The sequence below is a fragment of the Carassius carassius genome, chromosome 15 (assembly GCF_963082965.1).
Source record: "Carassius carassius chromosome 15, fCarCar2.1, whole genome shotgun sequence".
NCBI classification, from domain to species: Eukaryota; Metazoa; Chordata; class Actinopteri; order Cypriniformes; family Cyprinidae; genus Carassius; species Carassius carassius.
In genome coordinates, this window is record NC_081769.1 from 5,125,557 (window position 1) to 5,143,912 (window position 18,356).

General features: G+C 37.7%; 3 long non-coding RNA genes across 9 annotated transcripts in view; 1 reads left to right on the forward strand and 2 right to left on the reverse strand.

Moving 5' to 3' along the window:
• The window catches only part of LOC132158034 (uncharacterized), a 93,516-nt gene extending 81,314 nt beyond the window's left edge, over positions 1-12,202 (reverse strand). Inside the window, exons 1-6 of one of the 5 annotated variants that reach the window (XR_009437644.1) lie at positions 12,019-12,201; positions 10,744-10,951; positions 10,534-10,617; positions 9,830-9,934; positions 9,642-9,745; positions 9,452-9,509 (exon numbers count right to left, since the gene is read on the reverse strand). This is a non-coding gene — a long non-coding RNA (uncharacterized LOC132158034). Of the gene's footprint in view, positions 1-9,451; positions 9,510-9,641; positions 9,746-9,829; positions 9,935-10,533; positions 10,618-10,743; positions 10,952-12,018 lie in introns of those variants that run through there. The other 4 variants (XR_009437643.1, XR_009437646.1, XR_009437645.1 and 1 more) reach the window with 4 other exon arrangements.
• LOC132157651 (uncharacterized) lies at positions 3,584-6,302 on the forward strand. Of its 3 annotated transcripts, none has more exons than XR_009437569.1 (3): positions 3,584-3,742; positions 4,511-4,928; positions 5,619-5,859. It is a non-coding gene; the product is annotated as an uncharacterized LOC132157651 (long non-coding RNA). The 3 variants fall into 3 exon arrangements; XR_009437571.1 differs by having other exon boundaries at positions 3,603-3,752; positions 5,619-6,294; XR_009437570.1 differs by lacking the exon at positions 3,584-3,742 and adding an exon at positions 6,239-6,302 and having other exon boundaries at positions 4,207-4,928; positions 5,619-6,206.
• On the reverse strand, positions 8,869-9,347 carry LOC132158035 (uncharacterized). Its single transcript, XR_009437648.1, has 2 exons — positions 9,137-9,347; positions 8,869-9,048 (listed from the first exon to the last, which is right to left on the reverse strand). It is a non-coding gene; the product is annotated as an uncharacterized LOC132158035 (long non-coding RNA).
• Positions 12,203-18,356: the final 6,154 nt, after the last annotated feature.

Sequence of the window (18,356 nt, forward strand, 5' to 3'; positions counted from 1 at the left end):
TTGTAAGAACATTATATTTTAGTATGAAATCAGCATTTATATGTTGTTATAGGTTATTATTTAAGTTATTTGGGGTAGCTTTATTTTATTTTTTTGTCATTATTGTGATCAGTGCTAGGACCACTAAACTTGTTGATGAACATTTAAGTATAATTATAACTTGCGATTTGTGAACAGGTGGGTCAGTATTATACATGTCCTCACCTCATTTCTATGTGTAGTGTTTAACCTTATTATATATTACCGTCACTTTTGGGAAAAAAAAAATATATAACTTGTTTCTCAATACTTAAGCTATTTTTTTAGACAGTAGGGTCAAAATGTAATAGTTGCATTGCTATATCTTCACTGACGATATTTCTGCGATAAATAAACAATTCTTTGGGTCAGTTCTTTTCAACTGATTCAGCTCGAGCTAGTCATAATCAGACACACAGTACAGTACTAGTCAAGGTGAATCAAATAAATTTTACCTGTTTAGTGCTTTAACAATACAAAACCTGTTTACACAGCAACAAAATGTGGTTGTCATTCCTGTATTTGAGTCCTTTAATTTGGTTGCATTCACACACAATTATATTATTTTCAGGGGTGACAACCACATTATCTAATATGATCTTATATGCCCAGATATATTGTATTTTTGATCAAATAAATGCAACCTTGGTAAGCAAAAGAGCCTTCTTTCAAAAACATTAAAAATGATTGAACTTTTGACAAATAATATGCAAGTTTTTGACAAAAACTGTATTATATAATTAAAACAAATAACAGCCAGATCAATACTGACCCATTTGAATACTGTTTCTCCCAATATTTTACTCCTGTTTGTTTCTTTCTTTGGCTTGCTCACTGCAGGATCTAAAGAACTAAATAATTACAAAATACTGTAAGTAATGTTAAATGGATGTGGATGACATGACCAAAATCTTGAATAACAAGATGGATAATTATCGATCATGATAACTAACTAAATGCCTCAAATTAAAATGTGTAAACTTATTGTATCATAGGAACTTAATCACCAGGGGTCTCATTTATAAAACTCTATAGATTTCATCCCAAAAGTGTACGTATGCACAAAGTTTTCAGATGTATAAAACCATGTGTTTGCCAGAACCCGTGCAAAAATTCCTTAGTCAGGGGAAGATTGTGCGTATGTGGATCTCCACGCTGACTCATCCCCGAAATCACCATATATGGATTTTACAATGCCTAGTTACTATAAACCCATCTGCATATCATTTCCACGCACATTCCCATCCACGTGACACCATATGTAACAAAACATTAAGGAAATATGATACGGACTATAAATGCTTTAAACAATTTTTATTGCTAAAAGTCCTCCAATATCCTTGTTATGTTTTAGAATAAATATATAAAAATAAAAATACATCAAATCAAAACTGTTTAAAATAGTTCTCAGATAAATATTTTAGAATAGAGTTGGTCTCATTCTTTTCCAGTGGCCAAATAGTATTTCAATTGTTTTACACAATTTAATTAATGCATTTTTGCTGATAAGGTGAACATACAGTATTTTAGCATTTTTTTTTTTTTTTTTTGCCTATATTTATTGCAGTGTAAATATAATTGTTTGACTCGGCACATCACTGACAAAGTAGCCTATTTTAAAAAGAAAACATGCAAATTATCATTTTCTTCAAGTTGTATCCTTCAAATACAGTGGTATTTTTCATAATGTTGTGGAGATGCCTTCACACGGCATCAACACCTGTGGCTGTACAGTAAGCTATTATCATTGGACCTATTCAAACCGGACAATAGACCATTCGACCACTGAATCCAGCAATGTCTGCCATAATATCAGAGTAATTGAACATTATTGATGATTGTTAACACTAAATTATTTTCGCATAGCATGATATTTGCAGTTTAGATTAAAGATGAATTTATTGAGCACCTATAGCACTCCTCGCTGTTATTAAAACAGCATGGCACAGAGAAAGCGATCAAGCGCATTCCATTAAATATATCTAAATTCATAAGATTTTTGTTTAACTTCTGCATAATGACTATGTATTTTCAGTGCTTATCTCCATTAATGAGAGTTGAATATTTAATGTAAATGTGTATATCGAAATGAAAATGATTTTAAATTTGTTGGTTACTTCATTACATTTTTCTCACGCCAGGAAAAAGAGTGTTTACGCATGGTCTAGAGGTGCGCACATATTTACGCTAAGTTAATATTTTTTATAAATTCCGAAATGTGCTTGGACAATTGAGTTCACAATTTCTATGCCTATTTTATGTATACGCAATGTTACTGTATAAATGAGACCCCTGCATAGTACTATGGACACTATTGCAATTAATTTATAAATGAGACAATATGCATATACAAGAAAATACTGTAAAATAGACAATTATACATTGTAATTCTACATCACGGCAATTGTCTGTTCCAATTTATTGTGAGGTTCTAGAGTTCACATTCATATAATTCTAATAAATTACACAACTGTAAAAATGACTGTAATAATTACTGCATCTATTAGCCATGAGTATGCTAACAGTTTTTATTTATTTTATTATTTTTTTTATTAAAAGAATATCCAGGAATTGTTATATAATTGTTATTATATACTGTATCCCAGTAATATTAAGGCTATAAATATTGCAAGTTTTCAGACACTGTTCTAAAGCGATAAGGGCTGATATATCACTCCACGTGGTGTATATAAGTGGCAGGCTGTGTATCCACTAACTATGGTACATCTATAAAATCTGCCGGCTGCAATAAATACCATTAAATGATTCTGAACAGGTGGGTCAGTATTATACACATGTCCTTACCTCTGCTGGAGCATTGGAGGCTTTTACTCCCGCCTCTCAATCCTTTAGATTGTGCTGCCTCTAATGTGCCATTTAAAACTATTCTATCCTCAATTATAATATGAAAAAAGCCTTATTTCCCCCTCAGCAAGCCCTTCAATTGGGAACAGATGTTTCTCCCTCCCCAGGAAATGACTCGCTCCTTAGTGACAGAGGCAGGCGGCTGTGCTTTATTAAACATATAAAAAGCCTCATAAATGATGTGATTCAGAGGAAATATAGGCTGATATTCATTCTTTCAATTTGGGGCAAGCGAGTGCCGCTGAAATAATTATAGAGATAGAGTGGCAGCTCTCATCGTGCTGTGAAAATGTCACGTTTCAGATGCCGCAGCTCGAGGAGGTGCACCACCAACTGATCGATGGAAAAGTTAGAGCTGTTCTTAGCATGAGATGCAAAAAACTTCCACTTTGCACAGGTGAAGAAAGAAAGTAGCATGGATTTAACTAAAAACACCATTCAACAGTGAACATGCTCTCATCATTCTCTCACCTTCATGTCATTTCAGACATATCATACAGCTTCAGGAGGATTGAAGTATAGCTTAAGACATTACCCATTATTTGCATAAATAATTACAATTCAAAATTACATGAGCTGTAAAACAAAACAGGGTAATGAAAGCTTCCAATGAAGTGAACTGTAAAGGAAGCAACCCGTTCTCATCAATCTGCGTATAAATAACACGACTTTACACTTTTTCTAGTTGCGTGTAATGCATACGCCAAATACCAATTTTGCGTGCATATGATACGCCAATCCTTCACATTAATTTCGGTGGGGAACAGATGCGTCCAAATAGCACACATCATCTTCAGCGGTAGTGACGTCACCAGCGAGGCTCGTCCAGTTCACCTGATGCACGTACACCTTCAAACAGGTAAGTAAGGGTAACGATCTTTTTTTTCTTCTTCTTTTTGTAATGATATCACATGGTTAACCATATTGTTATAATTATTTCAGTATTTCTGCATCACGTTAGATGGGGTCGTGTGTTTAAAGGGCAGCGTATGCTCAAATTATGGGACAGTGGGCTGCTCAGCTAGCCTACCATTGTCATTAGCCTAAGCTAACCTCTACTGTATATAGACCTGTTGCAGTTTTAAATAAATAATGATGTGACATGGGTCTTCAGCTTTTAGACATGACTGATGCAAGCACAACAAATCAACCAACCCAATATCAACAGCGTGATAATCGTGATCGTGTAAAAAGTCCACACATTTACCATATTTTAACAATAGTAGCCAAACTGTTGCTCCACCACGTCATGTGTAGTCAATACACAGTAACTAATGCTTCTCCTACTGTAACCGCAGTTTTACTCTGGTATTTGTAGTTACTAACGTACAATAACCACAACATTTACTATGGGTTTACCACGTTAACCGTAGTTTTACTGTGGTATTTGTAGTTACTAACGCACAATAACCACAACATTTACTATGGGTTTACCACGTTAACCGTAGTTTTACTCTGGTATTTGTAGTTACTAACACACAATAACCACAACACTTACCAGGATTTTACCACAGTAACTGTGTTTTTACTCTACACTATTTGTAAAACACAGTAACCACTAAGTTTGCCACGCCTTTAATACCTTTTTGTGAAGTAATTGTAATTCAGTGTTTTTTCTGTCTTTCAGTTACGTCGGATTACATACTCCACAAGAACCTGTAATCCAGCAGCTCTTTAAAGAAGCCATCTCTTGTAAAATCTCTCTCTCTCTCTCTCTCTCTCTCTCTCTCTCTCTCTCTCTCTCTGCTAGAATTAACAGGGGACTTCAACTCCACGCTTCCAATGCTGATTTTGAAGAAGCTGTCAAGGGGGCTGAACAAGTCCTTTAAAGGTTCAACCCTTCACAGGTAATGTAGAAGACTTTTAGTTATAACTGATTTGCTTTAATGAACGCATCCTTATATTATGTGTTAATCAGATATTTTGGTCACCGATCATTTTAACACACTGTCTCAACATGTTTATTTGAGACTTGAGATTTGAACTTGACCATCCTGTGCATTTATGAAGAAGACCAAAAGCTGCAAAGGCAAACACTTCCAATGGTTCGTCTGTGCGTCTGAGCTCCTTGACTGAACCTTACTGCAGATACATTTTTCTCAGCATTTGATGTTTCTTAAATTTTAGTTCATATAGCCCATCAGGAAGAACAGTCAACAAAGAGCATGTTGTAGTAGTAATTATTCATACAATAATCATATTATATTGTAAAGCGTACTTGTACAAAATTCTACAACTTTTACTCCTAATGCTGTTATTGGCCATTACCACAACTCCCATCAGATTGTGCCCATTGTAAGAGTGTTTATATCATGAAGTTTATATTAAGTCCATTGTATTATTTATTAATCTTTACAAATTGGTGCCGTCTCTTCCTGTTTCAACAGTACATGATATCTGTCCACACCTCATAGACTGCCTTTCTTTCTATGGTGATTTTACTCAACACATCTGTCTTAGAAGCAAAAGAATGGAAATGCTAGTTTAACTTTTCAAGTGCTACAAATCATATCTTCAATGAATTTGGGCAAATCAGATCACTTAAAGCTGTTCACACAAAGACCAATAACTATAATGAGAACAATTTTAGCATCCACACTCAGCATCCAACAGACGATACTGTTCTGTTTACTGTTATGCACACTGCAGTTACTGTATGTTGTATTCTGCCATTTGTTGTTGTCAGTGTTTTTGTTGTTCACCATGTGATACATTATCTTTGTTTCTTCTTGCAGGATTTCTCACAGATTACTTAATCATTCTTCATCAGCTCTTCACAATATCAGCCCATTCAAAAGCTTCCAGATCTTCCTCTCTTGTGTGACACATCTGTTCTCAGCCCTTTACTGCCAATCTCCAGTCTTAGCATTTCTGCTTGTATTAATTTCTCCTCTACAGTCATCACTCCGATGTCTACTATAAGCACTCCCGTCACTCTCTCTACATATATATATATATATATATATATTAGTATATATACATAGTAATAATTATTATCATCCATTTATTTGTTTTGCATTTATTCACAATAGAAGAAAACAATGATTACAGGATATATATTTTTAAAGGTGATAATTGTAAAATATTGAAGCATTTTTCTAAATCATTTTTGCCTATTTGTTTGATAAAGGGAAGAAAATAAAATATTTTCAACTGTAGCCTTGATTATTCTTTGGCATCTTTTGTCAGGATTTCTGTAAACAAATTCTCTTTTAATTTTTGAATATTAAACTTGTTTTTTGAAGGGAGTTTCTGTTGCAATTTTGTTTGTTTGTTTGTTTTCGCTTAGTTACCTCTATGCAATTTTTTTTTTATAATCAACTGTTTTTTTGTTGATTTCATTGTTTTCATAAAGGAATAAACTGGAGAGAGACTGTTCTGGGCACTATGTTTATCTGGGAAAAGTTTGACATATCAATAAAGATTGTAAAATGACTAGACAATGAGTGATTCATGATGTTTTTTGTTTGTTTGTTTTCTATCCCTATAGTTCAACTGGTAGATCTAAGAATGGCAAGTTTTTAGGGTCCATTTCCAGGAAACGTAGAAGAGATTGTTTACCTTTAATACACTATAAAAACATTGTAATTATTACAAAAGGAAAATTGAATAGTAGAAAAATACTGTGTTTAAATAATCTTCAGAGGTGTTTTTTTTTTTAAGCAATTTAAACATTTTGACATTCATTTTTCACACAGTATATGCAAACTTTTGAGTTTAAGTATTGTACATTAATATTAGTGTAAACAATGTAGCCTATTCAATACAATGGGAATCATTATGCCTTCGTTGAAAAACAAAACAAAAAAACACCTTTAATTAACAAATTTCTTGCTGCATCAAGTTAACTACAGCTTCTGTCCATTCACCAAAGGAACCCGGAAGCTCCTGGCATAAATGACCATATATGTACGAGTAAGTGTGACGCCTCTGCTCAACTGGGTTGCCATTGGCTTGGAAGTTCCCGTGGCTTTCGCAGAACTCGCTTTGATTGGACTATCTTTTAACCCAAATTAAAACCTGCTTAATGTTGCAAAGTCCGTTTGGCTGTAATTATTACGTCAGTAACACCTTCAGTTAACAATGCAGTGTTGCTATGTCGTGAGAAATTACCTCTTTACCGAGATCGTAACCCTAACCCTAAGCACAACTCCAATAAACTACAAATGCCAGCGCCATTTTTTTTCGCATTCAATCAATAGAATGGCTGAGGCTTATGGGAAATGTAGGTTAAAATGTTTATTAATAAAATAAGGGAAAATGCAATCTTCTTTTAACAAAGGGTCATCTAAACATGTTCATTGTGTAAACATTAATGACATATTTAAGAGGCAGGCTGAAATTCGATATTTTACTAAGTGCACTTTTTTAAACACCTTCATACCACCTTTCCATATATGTTTGAAAACTCTGTCCAACATTATTTAATTAACATAGCATAAGTAGTTGTCCTGCCAATTTTTTCTTTGACACTATAATCAGACTTTGATTTACAGCCATTTGAAATGTACATTTTTTTTTGCTCTTCTAGGGGACTCTACTGGGCCCCTGGGGATGGAAGGGCACTACAACATACACATACCTTTTCTCATCATGGACAACAGACTGTGCTGAGTCATATTTTTAAGATTGTCTTTTCAACAACTTGCCAGTATGTTAGTTGTAAGTCATGTTTATCTTAGAATAAGAATAGAACCACAAAAATATACATCAGTGCCTATTTGGAATGGGCTCCAAATATTTAATTACATCAGGTGCAAGAATACAGTGTTGACAGTAAACAAAGACACCAATTTAAACAACCAATACATAGTGTGACACTTCATTGTACTTTCACAAAATGTCAATGTGTATTCAGTAAGACAAGGTACAGAGAGTATGTAATTTATGGTGCAAAAGCCATACAATTCATGCAATGCAAAGAATCATAATATTAAGAGCTAATTTGTGTCTCTGTGTAAAATACTCCTCATATTTGTCCTCCTCTGGTACTAAACATCAGTAATGTGCATGCTCATCTTGCTTATTATACAGTATTGGATTCATGTTGATCTTTCCATCATACATCACCTTCAGTTGTGCATGAAATTCCTGCAGCATTATAGTCCATGCATGCAGTATCTTCTAATGCAGCTTTCAGCCTGCCCTTCATCTAACTGAATGTCATTAATGTAACCAAATGTTAATTTCTTAATTAAAACACATTATGTCTATTGTTTACAAAATGAAATGGTGTATTTACCAAACACCATTCTTAATATAGAATATTCACCTTACTTTATTATCCAACGCCATGTGCAGTACTTTACTGAAGGATACAACATAAAGACAACTAAAGTAGTGTATTAAGACAAATGATATACATTTTTAACGATATTAAAAATGGGTTATGTTAAAACCATGTTTTTTAAATCAGATGAAGCCATCCAAATGTATGCATGGTGAAATGTCTTGAGCACCAAAGAATCACATCAAGTTTCCAGAGCTCTCCTGGTTTTCTTCCTCTTCTTGATTGTCCATGTCCTGGACATATCATAATCTTCCATGTCATACATTTTTTTTGCAGTTGTTATGCAGCACCCTACAGCACAACTGATGAACAAAAGACATGTAACTAATTTAAATCAAATTGCTTTATTGTCACAATACAATGAACACAAGTATACAGGTGGTGAAAGTCTTGGGTGCAGACTGCAGCGTGACAGTATGGATGACAAATTAATTAATTAATATATATGAAATACAAATTCTGAATATATATGCTACACACATAAGGGACTCAGTACAGGTAGAGAACAATATATGTTAAAAATTATGCTATACAGAGAGCATGAATTGAACACAATAATAATCACAGTACACATACATCTCTGCAGTGCAGCACGGTATGAATTAGTGCAAACAGAATGTCAGGGTGCATAATAATATTGAGTCCAATCAGCGTAACTGATAAGAGTGCAGGGCATATGAGGTTGGTGGGGTGTGTATGGTTTTACTGGTATGAGTTCAGTTCAGTCTGATTGCCTGTGAAAGGAACTTGTCTCACTGTCTGCTGGTGTAGGTTCTGTGATAACGTCTGCCTGATGGTAAGGGTGAGAGCAATCCATGGCTCGGCTGGCTGGAGTCTCTGACAGTCCTCCTCATACTCCACCTGGTGTAGATGTCCTGGAGGGACAAAACATGTATTTAGGGTATTGTAAATCAATAAACAATATATAGTATTTTTATTTATAATTGTTGCACTGGACTTAACATTGATTCTTGTTGGGGATATGGGCCAAAAGAATCCCCCCACAACTAGCTCTCGTTGTTTAGCTGTGATGTTTACTTTTACGGGCCGTAACATCTGAGCTGTCGCAGTAGAGCGGTTTGTGAATGCAGTCTTCACAGCAGATAACTGATGGGTTCAGGTAGCAGTGCTGCAGTCGGTGGCCATTCAATTGATATCTTCATCAACTGGCTTCATCTTAATTCAAACTAACAGACAAAACAATAAGTCAGCAATAACAGCAATAACTATTCTAGAGAAATAGTGTTTGTGAATACAGGTGCAGGTGTCAGTACTCGCCATATTCAGTCATTTCCTTCCCAAATCACAGAGATGATGCACAGCTGATTTGCTCATTCTAGGAGTTATAAATAGATGTATATGTGAAAAACTATAACTGCTGACTTGAAAAGTCTTTTGAGAGATCAACATCAATGTTGTACCACACATAACTGCATTGAAGTCAGACATACAAATGGAAATGTGAAACTTTTCACCTTTCTGTCTTTTCTTTTGGGGCACAAGAAGTCCATGTTCATTCCTCATTTCTTTAGGACTGGTTTGACTGATTTTCTCTGCGTTTCTGGTCTTCAGCTGTAAAACAAGAAAATATTTATTGACCACGTTTAATCATTATTGTTGTTTAAAAATATAAATTAAACCGTTATAATTATACACTTCAAGCTCAAATTCCCTGGCAACTCTAGCAGGCTCCTGAGTTCATCTGTACACATCAGATTCAGCGTCTGAGAAAATGCCATCATGCAAACTCTCAGTTTCTACCTTAAAACAGAGCATAAAAGAATGTGTGAGTGAGGGAGTACAGGATAAAGATGAAGTGAAAAAGGCAGAGAAAGGCAGAATTTTGTGTATAAGTTTAAAAGAATGAGAGGAACATTTAAGAGATTTAAGAGAATAGTATCGTCTGTATCATTCTCTTGCTTCTAAGACAGATGTGTTCAGTAAAATCACCATAGAAAGAAAGGCAGTCTATGAGGTGTGGACAGATATCATGTACTGTTGAAACAGGAAGAGACGGCACCAATTTGTAAAGATTAATAAAGAATACAATGGACTTAATATAAACTTCATGATATAAACACTCTTACAATGGGCACAATCTGATGGGAGTTGTGGTAACGGCCAATAACAGCAGTAGGAGTAAAAGTTGTAGAATTTTGTACAATTACGCTTGTACAATATAATATTGATGATAATAAGATATAATAAGATTATTGTATGAATTATTACTACTACAACATGCTCTTTGTTAACTGTTCTTCCTGATGGGCTATGTGAACCAAAATTTAAGAAACATCAAATGCTGAGAAAAATGTATCTGCAGTAAGGTTCAGTCAAGGAGCTCAGACGCACAGACGAACCATTGGAAGTGTTTGCCTTTGCAGCTTTTGGTCTTCTTCATAAATGCACAAGATGGTCAAATTCAAATCTCATGACAGGCCTTCCTGAAATATAAACATGTTGAGACAGTGTGTTAAAATGATCGGTGACCAGAATATTTGATTTAACACATAATATAAGGATGCATTCATTAAAGCAAATCAGTTATAACTAAAAGTCTTCTTCATTACCTGTGAAGGGTTGAACCTTTGAAGGACTTGTTCAGCCCCCTTGACAGCTTCTTCAAAATCAGCATTGGAAGCGTGGAGTTGAAGTCCCCTGTTAATTCTAGCAGAGAGAGAGAGAGAGAGAGAGAGTGAGAGAGAGATTTTACAAGAGATGGCTTCTTTAAAGAGCTGCTGGATTACAGGTTCTTGTGGAGTATGTAATCCAACGTAACTGAAAGACAGAAAAAACACTGAATTACAATTACTTCACAAAAAGGTATTAAAGGCGTGGCAAACTTAGTGGTTAATGTGTTTTACAAATAGTGTAGAGTAAAAACACAGTTACTGTGGTAAAATCCTGGTAAGTGTTGTGGTTTTTGTGTGTTAGTAACTACAAATACCAGAGCAAAACTATGGTTAACGTGGTAAACCCATAGTAAATGTTGTGGTTATTGTGCGTTAGTAACTACAAATACCAGAGTAAAACTACGGTTAACGTGGTAAACCCATAGTAAATGTTGTGGTTATTGTGCGTTAGTAACTACAAATACCACAGTAAAACTACGGTTAACGTGGTAAACCCATAGTAAATGTTGTGGTTATTGAGCGTTAGTTAATACAAATACCAGAGTTAAACTACGGTTAACATGGTAAACCCATAGTAAATGTTGTGGTTATTGTGCGTTAGTGACTACAAATACCACAGTAAAACTACGGTTAACGTGGTAAACCCATAGTAAATTTTGTGGTTATTGTGCGTTAGTAACTACAAATACCAGAATAAAACTATGGTTTCTATGGTAAACCCATAGTAAATGTTGTGGTTATTGTGCGTTAGTAACTACAAATACCAGAGTAAAACTACGGTTACAGTAGGAGAAGCATGGTAAATATGTTGTAGTTACTGTGTATTGACTACACACGACGTGGCGGAGCAACAGTTTGGCTATTATTGTAAAAATATGGTAAATGTGTGGACTTTTTACACGATCACGATTATCACGCTGTTGATATTGGGTTGGTTGATTTGTTGTGCTTGCATCAGTCATGTCTAAATGCTGAAGACCCATGTCACATCATTATTTATTTAAAACTGCAACAGGTCTATATACAGTAGAGGTTAGCTTAGGCTAATGACAATGGTAGGCTAGCTGAGCAGCCCACTGTCCCATAATTTGAGCATACGCTGCCCTTTAAACACACGACCCCATCTAATGTGATGCAGAAATACTGAAATAATTAAAACAATACGGTTAACCACGTGATATCATTACAAAAAGAAGAAAAAAAGATTGTTACCCTTACTTACCTGTTTGAAGGTGTACGCGCATCAGGTGAACTGGACGAGCCTCGCTGGTGACGTCACTACCGCTGAAGATGATGCGTGATATTTGGACGCATCTGTTCTCCAACAAAATTAATGTGAAGGATTGGCGTATCATAAGCACGCAAAATTGGCATTTGGCGTATGCATTACACACAACTAGAAAGTGTAAAGTCATGTTATTTATACGCAGATTGATGAGAACGGGTTGAAAGGAAGACACATTCAGTTAGGTGGAGCTGGGAAAGGAGGAGGGAGTTATTTGCAAGCAGCGATGTGATGGAAGAGACGCTAAAGAATGGGAATTTAAATAGACCGCTTGTGATAGGTGTCATGACTGGATTGGTACACATCAGGAACAGCTGACTGGTGGCTGATGCGAGCTTGACTGACATGGCCTGTCTGAACTAACACAATGCTGAATTTCAATCAGGACTATTTTCGTTAAGTATGTTTATTACAATTATATTGCATACAGTTAGTGTTGGCAGTATGGTTATGTTCTGGGCAACACTCCACACGGCTATCCATGCAACCATGCTTGGACATTGTGGGGTGAGCAGCAAGACAAACCCCCAAAACAACCATATGCAAAAAAAAACCAGCAAAACTGATGCAATCTGAATAGTCAGTGATGGGAAATATTGTTTATATTATTAAATATTGTTTAATACTATATTTATGCGGGAAACATCACCCCAACTCAGTAAGGGAGCATGCTACAAGCATGTTGCTTAAGCTGCTTATACAAATATTTGAATGTACAGGGGGACACCTACACCCATAGCAGCATCAGTCTAATACGACGGCAGTTTCTATATTATCCAAATTTGCATTAAGGGGGAAGCGTCACCCCAAGTTAGGTAATCAAGGATATGCAACAAGCATGTTGCTTAAAATGCTTAAAGCAAATATGTGATTGTAAATGGGGAAGCATACGACCCCTAGCACCTGCACGAGGAGCATGTTATATGTATTAATGCTGTAAATTGCATACTTGTGGGTGGCAGTCCAGCAGGCAATGCATACACCCTACGGAAATACTTGTAATGACTGTCATTGATATCACGTTCTTATACGTATAGAAGCTGAAATTAACCGCACATCAAACACAGCTAATTAAAACATCAACCTTAGAAATAAACAACCATGACATTGAGATAAATACAGCGAACCCCCGTTTAAATGCCTACAAGAGAATGCTTGTTTCATTTAAACCTGTTCTCATGGCCTTAACTATCGGCGTGTCCTCAGAGTGCACCAGGTGTATAAACACAGATGTGTAAATGCTGCTATAAATATGCTTAATATTTATAGGAGTGACAACCACATTATTTAATAAAATGTACTCCCTTATATCCCCAGATATTTTACATTGTAATATCATTTCACAACATTACTGTTTTTGCTGTATATTTGATCAAATAAATGCAACCCCAGTTGAAACGCCTACATGAGAAAGCTTGTTTCATTTAAACCTGTTCTCATGGCCTTAACTATCGGCGTGTCGTAGGGCTGTGCAAAAAATCAAATGCGATTTCCATGCGCATATCATCAGTAAAGATGCTCCTGTGATTAGAAGTATATCGCCAGCACGTGCGTTCAGATCAGGGTTGCCAGGTTTTCACAACAAATCCTGCCCAGTTGCTTCTTAAAACTAGTCCAAAACTAGGCCAATCGCGTTTCCAGGAGGTTCCCCGATAAAAATTGCTTCCCAGGGTTGAAATATAAATTTTTTGGAAGGGTTGCCTGGGTAAAATTTGCCTTTTAGGGGCTAAATATCACGTTATTTGTATTGGAGTTCTTCAAACCGCGGACATGAAAAACAATCGCAGACTTGGCAACACTGTTTCAGGTGGAGCGGCAGTTACTACACAGAGCCGTAGTCTACCGACAACTAACACAAAATCGTTTTTAAAATCGACAAAGAATCGCCTGCGATTTTCACATCGATTTTGTGTAGATTGTCAGTGAATTACGGCTCGGTGTAGTAAATGTCAACCAGTGTTGCCAAGTCTGTGGTTGTTTTTCATGTCCGCGGGTCGAAGCGCCCCCAATACAAATAGCATGATATTTAGCACCTAAAATGCGAATTTTACCAAGGCAACCCTGCTAAAAAACTTATATTGTAACCCCAGGAAGCAATTTTTATCGGGGAACCTCCTGGAAGCGCGATTGGACTGGTTTTGGACTAGTTTTGAGAAGCAACTGGGCAGGATTTGTTGTGAAAACCTGGCAACCCTGATCTGAACGCACGTGCTGGAGATATACTTCTAATTACAGGAGCGTCTTTACTGATGAGATGTGCATGAATATCGCATTCAATTTTTTGCACAGCCCTAGCGTGTCGTCTTAGACTACATGTTGCTCCAGGTGTATAAACACGGATGCGTAAATGCTGCTGCAAATATGCTTAATATTTTGCTCTTGCAAACAATGCAAAACTGCTAACATCATTTAATTTTTTATTTTTTATTTTATACAATTAGCAGACCAGGCAATATACACAGTGATATGGATTAAAAGAGCATTCACTTATCTTAGATGTGATTTCAGATGTTCTGAAACACGCTGCAACACTTTGATTTACACACAGCGATCTGATGGAAGAGACGCTGAAGAATGGGAATTTAAATAGACCGCTTGTGATAGGTGTCAAGACTGGATTGGTACACGGCAGGAACAGCTGACTGTCGGCTGACACAAGCTTGACTGACGTGGCCTGCCTGAACTAACGCAATGCTGAATTGTATTCAAAAATAATGTTTTGTTGTGAAAGATGATCCTAACCAACAAAAAAGGCACACATAAATTGAAAACACAGAAACAAGCTAATGCTATATTTGTTATATTATCAACAAACAGAATATAATTGAGCTGTAGCTTCTACGTGCTGATATTCTGAATACTGATTCTCCTGAAATGCTGGAAATATGTTCCGTCATTCCAGAAAAAAACCTCAAAACAAACAAAACCTGATTGCCACTTATTCCCATCTGAAGGACAGATTTCAGTGGGTATGGTCCTCATTAGCATAGAAATGAATATGATGTCAGATAATGAATATGTCTCTTGATGCTTCATGAAAGAACTTCAGAGGGAGAGAGGATAAGGAAAAAGGAATGAGAGAGATATAGAGAAAGAAAGAAATAGAACAACTTTTATTTTAACGGAGTGCTTGTGTAAGACATTAGCATGAAGAGAGAGTGGGTGTTTGAAAACTAGGCTAAGGAAATGGAAGACATTCTCAAGGTCAGCTTCAGAAAAAGAACAAATGACAAAGATAGAAGTAGCCAATCATCCCCAGTAAAATAAAATAAAACAAGGTGTTCATTCATAAATAATAAAAAATTGTCAACACATCTGTCTAAAAAAAAAAGAAAAAGAAAAAGTGAAACAGGACTATGATATAGCTATAAGCTCTTAAAAAGTGATCCTATTAATATTTGATGTTATTTGTATAAGTATAATGTACATTTTCAAATTTTTTATATATATATATTTATATATATATATATTAGGGCTAGTAAGCAATACAATTTTTTACTCTAATTAATTACACGATGTGGTGATTTATCTAATTAACCGCATATCAAATTTGGAGAAATTACTCTGAAAAGATTATTTAAAGTCATTGTTGTGCAAAGCATCAAACAGAGATTACAAAAATTAGGTTTAGCAAGAAATATTTTGTTTGATACAATTTATCACATATACTCTTTTGGACCATGTGAGTAAATGATGACAGAATTACCATTTTTGGTTGGGTGAACTATAACTTTAATAATTTCTTTTCTTAATTTTTTTTATTATTACTATGAAAATATGAAATTAATTCTTTAATGAAATGATACTCTAAATAATAAACTAAAACTGCCAGTAGGTGGTGGTTAATGTCTTAATGATTAAGTCATCAAGTCATTTATTCATTCGTTTGATTCGTTCAAATGGCTGATTCATTTAGGAGTGAAGTAAATGATCCTTTATGAATGGTTCATTGAATCATTAGGCTTGTTCGACTTGAAGCAGATCATCACAATTAGACCGATCGATGTGTGACATCAAAGACCCGCAAGATCTTAGAGAGCAGACGAGTCCTTTTACTTTTGAATCGCTCTCGCGGTACTTTGATGTCATACACCGATCGGTGTGCAGTGCCACTTCAAGGGCAATGGTTCAATGCACCAAATGGTTCACCAAATTCGTTCAAAACGTTTATAAAGAAATTAAATGCCGCTATGGGTTGCTCTGAGTGTTACAGCTGCTGGTGTGTTAATGAAGGTGCATGAGGAAGAAGGTATATAAAAAGGTTCTTTTAATATTCGGGGGAGAATAAGTGCACATCCAACATAAAAATACAATATGATACAATAATCACGGACAAGGAGAAACTAAACAGACAGGGTATTTAAGCACAAGGGAAGTAATCAGGGGAATGGAGACAGGTGGGGATTAATCAAATCAACCAAACAAGAAAAGGAACATGACCAAATAAGGAAACTTAAAAGGAACAGAAAGTCCATGGACGTAACAGTTTGCCCCCTCCCGGAACGGTGCATCCTCGCACCGAAAGAGGAATTCCAGTGGAGGTAGGGTGGGGGTTCTGGAGGCGGGCGTGAGGCAGGCAAGGGGCAGGCAATGGAGAGGAAGTATGGAGCATGGTCCCAGGGTGAAGTAGGAGGGAGGAGCCAGGGAGGAGCCTGAAGCAGGGTAAGCCAGATGGTCCTCCAGAGACCAGCAAGGATGACTCACGGTGGAGCTGTCGGCGGGAGGAGCCATGGTGGAAGGGGGCCGATGACACCCAGGGGGCCGACTGACGGAGACTGCGCCGGTGGATCAGGAGCCCAGGTTGGAGCCAAGCAGCTACAAAGCCAGGGTGATGCAGAGGGTCCGGAGGTCCAAGGCAGCGCTGAAGGCATCAGCGACCGAGGCGGAGGCGGGGCTCCGGAAGCCCGCTGCGGAGTCAGAGCGACTGAGGATGGAGGTGGAGCCGGAGGGAAGGAGGAGCCTGACAGAGCCGGAGGGATGGAATGATGAGGTGAAGCCATAGGAGTGGAGTCCCGAGGCGGCGGATGGTCGACGACTGACCAAGGTGGACGAGGGAGCCCAGTGGAGCTGGTGGGATGATGGGCAACGGCGAAGACGAGGGAGTAGGGTACCAAGGCGGAGCCGCTGGGTTGAAGTACCGAGGTGGAGTCCAGGGGTCAGAGGCTGGAGGCGGAGACAGGGAATCCTCACGCCAAGGCGGAGCTGGAGACTGGAAGTCTCACGGCGAACCATTGCACCCAGATGGTGCTGACTGAGGGTGAGCTGCAGGACTGACTGGCACCAGCGGAGATGAGGTCGAGGAACTAGAATCAGGGCTGGACAGAACCAGCAGAGAAACAGGAGATACGGGGCTTGACAGAACCAGTGGAGAAACAGGAGATTCAGGGCTGGACTGAACCAGCTGAAATGGAGCAGAGGAACTGACTGGTCTAAGGAGGCTGGGAGGAAACACAGGAGGATCAGGGCTGGACAGAACCAGCGGGGACACAGGAGATTCAGGGCTGGCGGGACCAGCGGAGAAATAGGGGATTCAGGATTTACCTCCACAAACCAGCCTATAAGGTCCATTTATTCCTCCATATAATTCACAGAAACCAAGTGCAGCTCACCCTCAGTCGTAGGAGTGTGGGAAAGGCTTTCCTCCACCCCCTTGATCTCCACCAGTAATCCCACGACGCACGGTGTTGCCGGCTCAGACACCTTGTCAGTCGCGCTCGCGAGTCCTTGCTCCCCGACAATGATAGGCTCGGGCTCTGCGGCTGCGGTGGGCTCTGGCTTTATCTCCGTGCAGCGGGATGACGGCTGGCTTGTCTCTTTGGGACCGTTCGCTGGCAGGCGTGCCTTACACCGCTCGTTCAGGCCGGTGTAATAAAAGTTACAGAGCGAGAGGTCGGGGAAGTGGGTAAGGCACGCCAGATCGAGAAAGTCCCTGGTGTGGTCCTCCAGCGAATGGTCCAGTTGCTCCAGGCACAGGAGTTGGACTGCTGGTAAGGCCATTCCGGGAGAGGGGAAAGACAAAACAAAAAAGAAAGAAAAATGCCACTAAATACACTTTTAGGTCCGTGATTCTGTTACAGCTGCTGGTGTGTTAATGAAGGTGCACGAAGAAGAAGGTATATAAAATGGTTATTTTAATGATCGCGGGAGAATAAGGGCACATCCAACATAACAATACAATACGATAATCACGGACAAGGAGGAACTAAACAGACAGGGTATTTAAGCACAAGGGAAGTAATAAGGGGAATGGAGACAGGTGGAGATT